The sequence below is a fragment of the Nicotiana tomentosiformis genome, chromosome 1 (genome assembly GCF_000390325.3).
Source record: "Nicotiana tomentosiformis chromosome 1, ASM39032v3, whole genome shotgun sequence".
Classification (NCBI taxonomy): domain Eukaryota; kingdom Viridiplantae; phylum Streptophyta; class Magnoliopsida; order Solanales; family Solanaceae; genus Nicotiana; species Nicotiana tomentosiformis.
Genome location: NC_090812.1, coordinates 89,368,166 through 89,376,935, shown reverse-complemented (window position 1 = coordinate 89,376,935; position 8,770 = coordinate 89,368,166). Strand labels below are relative to the sequence as shown.

Genomic DNA, 8,770 nt, shown 5'->3' with positions numbered 1-8,770 from the left:
AAATAAAGACAATTCGACTTGAAGCTTTTAAATCCTTAAAAATCCTCAACTCAGTTCCATTTGATATAATTAACAAATATAATTAAATAACGGTATCCACAAGCATAGTGTAAACCTAAAACTACCCAGACATAAACAGGAATAGTAGCTACGTACAGACTCTCGTCACTTCGTGCGTACGTAGCCCCCACAAATAACAACACATATTAATTAAGTTTACCTATGGGGTAAGTTCCTTCTTACAAGGTTAGAAAAGAGACTTACCTCGTCTCAAAGCTTACTTCCCAGTTCAAGAATGCCCTCAAACATCCAAATTTGATGCCAAACGACTTGGAACTAGCCAAACATTATATAAATCGATCAATATATGCTCAAAAGTTCATATCTCCACTATTAAAGTGATTACCCAACCAAAATTGCAAGATTCCTAAAATTCACCCCCGGCCTACTGGCCCGGATTCCGGAAATATTTGAAGAAAGTTGTTACTCATAACCTTAGGAACATAATATATGATTTTCACTAAGTTTCATAATCATTTTCGTGGTAAAATCTCATTTTTATTAAACCCTAGGTTTTTCATCTCAACCCATGATTTCTACCAAATTTTCATGTGGAAATCTACCCATAATATATGTACTAAACTCATATTCAAAAGAAATTACTTACCTCACAAAGCTAGATCGAAATCCCCTCCTTAGAAACTCTCAAATCGCCCAAGAGTGGAAGAAAATGTGATAAAAATGGTCCTAACTCGTAATAAATGAGGCTCACTGCCTCCAGCGGTTTCTGCACCTGCGGTCATAGGGCCGCACTTGCGCCCTTGCTTCTGTGGACAAGGGTCCTCTTCTGCGGAATTCACTGGGCCGGTTGGGATCGCTTCTGCGGAACGTTACCCGTTTTTGCAGTCCCGCTTCTACGGTGGATGGGCCGCATCTGCGAAATCTGGGTTGCCCTCCTTTGGCCGCTTCTGCAAGGCTTAGCCCGCACCTACGAGCTCGCACCTGCGGCTGACCAAGCACAGGTGCGGTTTTGACAGGTCTGGTGCATCAGCTGTTTCTCCACATTCTAATCTTGGTCCGAGCCTCGCCTGATTGATATTCGGGACCCCACTCGAACATACCAATAAGTTTAGAATCATAAAACGGACTCGCTTGAACTCTCGGAATGCCCGAAATAACATAAAAACTAAGAATCACACCCCAAAACCAATTGAATCAAATTTAAGAACTTCAAGTTCTTCAATTTACTTCCAATGCGCCGAAACTTACTTAAACTACTCGGAATGACACCAATGCAAGTCTTAAATGACATTACAGAACTATTTCAAGTCTCGAAATTCTATTTGGACTTCGATATCACCCAAACCCGCTCCAAATAAAATTTAAAGAACTTTTAAAACCTTCCAGAACCAAATTTTACTATTACGCGACAAAACGCTCCCGGGTCATTTAAAACCCGATCCGAACATACACCCAAGTCCAAAATCATCATACGAACCTATTGGAACCGTCAAATCCCGATTCTGAGGTTGTTTACTCAAAAATATTGACCGAAGTCAAACTTTGCCTTTTAAGCCAACCTTAAGGAACTAAATGTTCCGATTTCAACCCGAACTCTTCCAAATTCCAAACTAACCATCCCCGCAAGTTATAAAATAGTAAAAATATGTACGGAAAGTCTTATTAGGGGAACGAGATTCTAGAAAGCAAACGACCGGCCGGGTCGTTACAAGTATTTTAAATTGTTGGTCTTCTACAGGAATTACACTCTCATTTTCCATTATAATTTCATAAATAGGAATGTCTTGTTCTTCTGGTATTTCAGAAATCAGCATCAATCTTCTGGAACATATGTGGTTTCCTTCAATAATTGTTGATTGTCAATCTCCATTATTGCATTACTTTCTTGTTGTTGATCTCTAATAAAGTTTTTAGAAAGTATTTCTGATATATCAACAATAAATTTGGAACCTTTGTAGTATGGATCGTTTCTTAAAAATATCATATAGGAAGTAAGTTCTTCATCTTTTTTCACATGTATTCCCTTGCCAGTACTTAGATTGATATTAAGCCATACTGTTGCTTCAAACTTGTTCTTGTCGAACTCCATAACTTGAAAAATCTTATTCATGAATTCGTCAAATGATGTCCCATCATTTATAAGCAGAAGCTTTGTTTTATTATCTAAATACTTGTAATCTGGTGTCCATTTGCCATCGAAAGCAATAATAAAGAAATTTGTATGCATCCTGCATGTAATGTACACAAATAATTAGATATTAGGAATTTCATGAGTTTTATATATCAATTCAGAAAGCTCCAGTCTATTATTTGAATCACAGATACTTCCAGTATAATAAGTTGGAAGATTATGAGTTTTTGATATTAATTAAGAAAAGTCCAACATATTATACTAGGGTTATCTTTTTGCACCATTTGATGTATTATTTTTTCTGGTTTTGAATGAAAGATCCCTCCAGTATTATATGTTGTACAGTTTGTATCTTTCACATATATAATCATAAAACTTCAGCCTTTTATTCACAACATTAGAAAAACCTTAAAAATTTAGATGTGTTTCTTCTGGTTTGAATCACAGATACTTCCAGTATAATCTGCTCGAACTTTCTGAGTTTCACATATTAAATTAAGAAAAGTGCAGTATTTTATACTGGTGTTTTGTTCTATACCATTTTATTCATAACTTTTTGTAGTAGTTTGAATGAAAGATACTTCCAGTATAATACATTGGAATTTTATGAGTTTTACATATTAATTCAGAAAGCTCCAACGTATTATACTTTTATTTTGTTCTGGTTTTGAATCAAGTACTGTAACACCATTTTATGCAGTATTTTTTCTGTTTTTGAATAAAATATACCTCCAGTACTATATGCTGCAGACTTTATAATTTTGACATATGTAATCATAAAAGTCTAGCATTTTATTCAACACATTAGGGGAATCTTAAAAACTTAGATGTGTTATTCTTATTTAAATCACAGATACTTCCAGTATAATCAGTTGGAAGTTTTTGAGTTTTAGATATTAATTAAGAAAAGTCCAGCATATTACACTGCCTTTTTGTTCTGCACCATTTTATGTTATTTTTTGTGGTTTTGAATTAAAGATACCTCAAGTACTATAGCATATGTTATTTTTTAAAGAACAACATAAATTACTTTAAATTAAATTATATTTATATATTATACAATTAAGCATACAATAAATGTTTTTCATATAAAATTTATAATAATATCAGAACAATGCAGATTTTATTAGTTACGATCTGAATTACAAACAAGAAGATATATTATATAATTAAGCATAAATTAACGTATTGAAAAAATTCGAGGTTAGCACAGATTAAAGCATTGAGATCAAACCAGAAAATTCGAAGAATCAGAAGAATAATTGAGAGGTTACTTCAATCTGTAGATTACGCCGCAAGATTCTGCTGAAACATAGTGTGAGGTCGTGTTGCGTAAATTTATAAATAGAGTAGGGGTAATTTAGTCAATAATGCTTTTTCGTACTAATTTAATGACTAAATAAGGTTGACTTTTGATTATGTGGCTAAATTTGATTGACCAAGCGTAAAAATGGCTATTTATGAATTTTTCGCTATATATGGCGATAGTAAATGCATTCTTATACTTTGCGCAATTTCTTATAAGACTAGTTTGTTAAATGCAACCAAATATGTGAATAACTAGTTAAGACATACAATATACTCAACCAAAGGTCCAAAATAGTCCAGTATCTTTGGACTTTAACTCAAACTAGTCCTATTTCTTTCACATGGAGCACTAATAGTCCATATTCTTTAATAAAGTTGTACACTTTTAGTCTCCATGTTTGATATGAAAAAAATATTTTTCGGAAAATATTTTTTAATTTTCTCATGTTTGGTTGGCTTAAATGTTTTGGAAAATATTTTCCTCATGAACTCATTTTTCTCCAATTGGAGGAAATATTTTCCCTGTCAAGAGAAGGAAAAATATTTTCCAAAACATTTCATCAACCTTCCACACCCTTTTCTTCAAACTTTTCTTCACTGTTTACATTTTCTGGCCATATACATAGATTATATATTTATTATACATAATTGTACACATATAATACATAAATTATACATATATTATATCTTCACCGACTATTTTTAGTTTAAGTAGTTAGGTAGGCGTCTATTTGGGTTAATTTTACTTTTTTTTATGATGTAGAAAAAGCATTTTCTTTCATTTCAACAAAATGATAGAGTAAAAAGTATTTTCTTTTCATGGTATAGAAAAAGTATTTTCTTTCATTTTAACAAAATAAGTACTGTTTTCATGTTGTAGAAAGAGTACTTTCTTTTTCAACCAAAAAAAAGTATTTTTTTTAGTCGTGTAACACAAATTTCAACGTTGTTTTTGCGAGAAAAGGTAAAGCAACACATTAGTACCTTTGGGTTTGTATAAGTTTTTAAAAGAATAATTAAATTCTTGAAGAAAATAGAGTCTTGAAAACGTTGGGTAATTGGGGTTGGGAGGAGGTGAGGGGATGGGGAAGGGAAGGGGAGCACGAGAAACATGGAGATTTGGGAGAAGGGGGAGGGGGAGGTTTAAGAAAAGTAGCATAAAAAAATTTCTAAAAAATATTTTTTACTTTCTAAACAAACACTAGAAAGATTTTTCGGAAATTTCTTTTCACTCACCAATCAATCAAGGAAAAATAAATGATAAGCACTCATTTTCTAGGAAAATATTTTCCTATGAAAATTTTTTTTCCATATCAAACATGGAGATTAAAAGTGTACCACTTTATTAAAGAATGTGGACTATTAGTGATCTATATAAAATAAATAGGACTAATTTGAGTTAAAGTCCAAAGATACTGGACTATTTTGGGCCTTTTCTCCAAATATATATACATATTGTTTTTTGGGGGAAGGGAGAGGAACAAAAGAAATAGGAAAGAGAAATCCTTTATAAAGAACCAAAAAGGAGCGAGCAAACTTAATCTCCATGCTCTCTTTTTTTTTTTCCTTTACCTGTAGAAATGTAAAGGACTTTTCTTTAGAACATCTTGGCATGAACCGAGTAGAGCTTTTTATGGCAGGATCAAGTTGGTTGGAAATGCTAAACCAGCTTCCAAATTAAACAGAGTGTCATATTTCATCTTACTCCATTTCATTTCTTACAGTGGTCAACTCCACTTCACTAGCTGTTGTTGTTCATAGTTTCAACTCAATGTTCCCAAGTTGGCCTGTAAATAACAGCAGTCTTGAACGTATAGACTTAAGCAGCAGTTGTTTTAGAGGCAGAATTCCACTTAGCATTAGTGAGATTCCAAAGGCAGGTGAATAATTGGCAGGCGTAATTATAATTCGCATTTGATATAGTATCATTTATTAGTTGCATTTGACTATCAATTATTCGCGCTTCCCATTGGACGATTTACAATTACGATTTATATGTCTTTGTAGATAACGACTTATGCCGACTGCGATTTACAAGTCCATTTATTGTAGGGACTTTTTCGAATTAAAAGCTTTGAAGTTTGTTAATGGTTGTGGAGTTTAAATTCAAATCTTTATGCTTAGTTTAATCAATGCATAAAAATCTTTATGCTCAGTTTAATCAATATTTGTGCCACGCCCAATGCATGTGCCAATGGTTTAATCTCTTCATTAATCAATATAATGCAAAACTTTGGACCAATTTTATCGATGGGAGAGTAATAAAGTTGTGCCAGCTATGTTCTTAGTTATTTTTTGTTACTGATGGTAAGATTTCCATGTCTTCTCTTCATTCATGACTTTTTAAGATCGAAACTTGTTGTTCTATATATTTTAGGTGATTGGTTACATGGGGTTGGGGGTTGGGATACAGTGTATTGCTGAGAGACGTACAATGGGGGTGGGTAGAAATCAGAAGGCTTAGGATTGGTTGCCAATTAAAGCCTAACTGAGGGATATTAACTTATCAATAAAATGTATATAATTGGTAAATTGTATATCAACTTGTAATTAAGTTAAAACCTAAACAGTGAGGGTAAATAAGTTTCAAATGTAGTACATATGTAAGTCACATTTGGCAATTATAAGACTATTGCAATTTATAGTCGCATAAGTAAATGCGTTTTATAATTGATTTTTTTTAACTGTTATTTATAGTCGCGTTTGCTACATGTGGTTATACGAATGTGATTAATGATCACTAATAGACACGCTTCAGTTTCTTCTCCATTTTGAACTAGCATTTCATTTGTTACTTCTGTCAACTTCACTTCACTAGCTGTTATTGATCTTAGTTTCAACTCAATGTCCCCGACTTGGCTTGTAAATATCAGCAGTCTTGAATATATAGACTTAAGCAACTCTGGTCTTAGAGGCAGAATTCCACTTAGCATCATCGAGATTCGTAGGTTAAGATACTTGAACCTCGCGCTAAACAAGAACCTTAGTGCCAATTGCCATGAACTATTTAGAGGAAGCTGGAAACAGATAGAGGTTCTCGATTTAGGTTCGAACAAACTACATGGAAAAGTGCCTAGATCCATTGGGAATATGGCTCATTTGACTCACTTCAATCTCTTATTGAACAACATTGAAGGTGGAATACCGAGTAGTATTGGAGAACTATGCCATTTAATCAACTTTGATTTATCAGGAAACAACTTGACAGGAAGTCTACCTGAATTACTCGAAGGAGCCAAGAAATGTGATTCCAAGAGGCCTTTGCCTAGTTTGATGTATTTAAAGCTGAACATCAATGGTCTTGTTGGTAAAATACCAGAATGGTTGGGTCAGTTGAAAAATCTTCAACAGCTTGGATTAACTTCTAATTCTTTTAAAGGCCCTATACCAGCTTCTTTAGGAACACTTTCGAATTTGACCAACTTGGGACTTTCAGGAAACCGGTAAATGATACTCTACCTTTGAGAGTTTCGGACAGCTTTCTGAATTGTCTGTTGTTGATGTTCCCTCTAATTTCCTCACAGGTACTCTATCAGAAGTTCATTTTAAGAACCTGAGCAAAGTGAAGATTCTTGACTTTTCATCCAACTTCTTTACCTTGAATGTTAATCCCAACTGGATTCCTCCATTTCAGATTCAAAATCTTGACATGGGGTCTTGCCATTTAGGTCTTTTTCCTACTTGGCTCAAGTCTCAGAAGGAGCTCAAGTTCCTAGACATTTCAAAATGCGAGTATTTCAGATTCAATTTCAGGCTGGTTTTGGGACATTTCTAGCTTGTTTGGCCAAGCTTTTCAAGAAGCTATAAGTGCTTTTTTTTTTCTTTTCCCAAAAGCACTTTTTTTCCTAACTTGAGTGTTTGGCCATATTTTTTTGGGAGAAAAAAATGCTTTTGGGAAGAAGCAGAAAAAAGTAGCTTCTTCCCAAAAGTAGAAGCATAAGCAATTTTGTCTTTTCTTCTTACCAAAAATATTCTTAACAAAATATAGTATATACTAAAATAACTGTCAAACCTAAAACTTAGGATATTAAGGTATAAATATTTCTTATTATTTTTAGGATAACTTTTTAATATATAATGACTTTAGGGGTGAATATTTTTATATTTGTTGAATGATTTTTAATATATTTAACTTATATTAAAATAATTAAGTACTTTTGAATTTTATTTTCATATTGTACTTAAATAAAATGAAAAGATTTAATTATTGCATGTAATAACAATTTTTTGAGATTATTTATTTACTCATAATATTAACTATTAAGTAAATCTATTCATGTCCTTATTCGTAATTTGATACTTAAAAGCACTTTTTGAAAAGCTTGGCCAAACACAAATTATTGCTCAAAGTGCTTTTCAGAGTGATTAGCCAAATACAAAATGCTTCTCTCCAAAAGTATTTTTTTCAAAAGCACTTTTGAAAAAAGAACTTCTCAAAATAAGCTGATTTTTTCAACTTGGCCAAACATGCTATTCTTCTAAATCTATCCCTGCTGAATTGTTCTTTTAATCAGTTAAATGGTAATATACAAAATCCATTACCAATATTTCTCTTTGCAGATATTGACCTGAGCTCGAACCTATTTAAGGGAACCATTCCTTTACCTATTGTCCCAATTGAATTCCTTGATCCGTCAAACAATAAGCGACCCAATTTCACCGATAGGTCATGATGACGCCCAACACTATAGTTAGACAAGCCAACTAATAAATTAAATATATATCGATAAAATTTAAATTCAAGAAAAATAATAAGATACCAAATTCTACCAATGTGTGTGCCAAGACCTGGTACCACAAGTGTATGAGCATCTAGTAGATTATACAAAAATCCAAATATTATCTGACATGAAAATAGACAGAATTAAAAATACAAGAAGAGGCACTGGTAGCTGCAGGACGGCTCATAAAGGCAATTCACCACTACGCCCCTGGATAATGAGGATGTGCTATGATAGGTCCTCCACTAGTATTTGTCTTAGATTCTACACAAAAAGTGCAGCAAGTGTAACATGAGTACGTAAATAACGTGTACCCAGTAAGTATCAAGCCTAATCTCGAAGTGGTAGAGACGAGATGGCCAACTTTGACACTCACTAAGGGTCAACAATAATAAATAGAATAAATTATAATTATTCAAATCAGCATGATTCACAAAGTTAACAATAATTTTATTCATTTAGGAGAAATAATAAAAATCCTTCAAATGCAACAACTTCCAATCTATTAATTAAATCCTTCAATTTCAATAAAAAAATCTAATTTATCAAATAGCTATACAAGCTACAATTCAATTTCAATAAATTTTCA

At 32.9% G+C, this 8,770-nt stretch overlaps 1 pseudogene; it reads left to right on the top strand.

Moving 5' to 3' along the window:
* Positions 1–5,710: 5,710 nt before the first annotated feature.
* Positions 5,711–8,133, top strand: LOC104100721 (receptor-like protein EIX1; annotated as a pseudogene).
* The last annotated feature ends 637 nt before the right edge of the window (positions 8,134–8,770 follow it).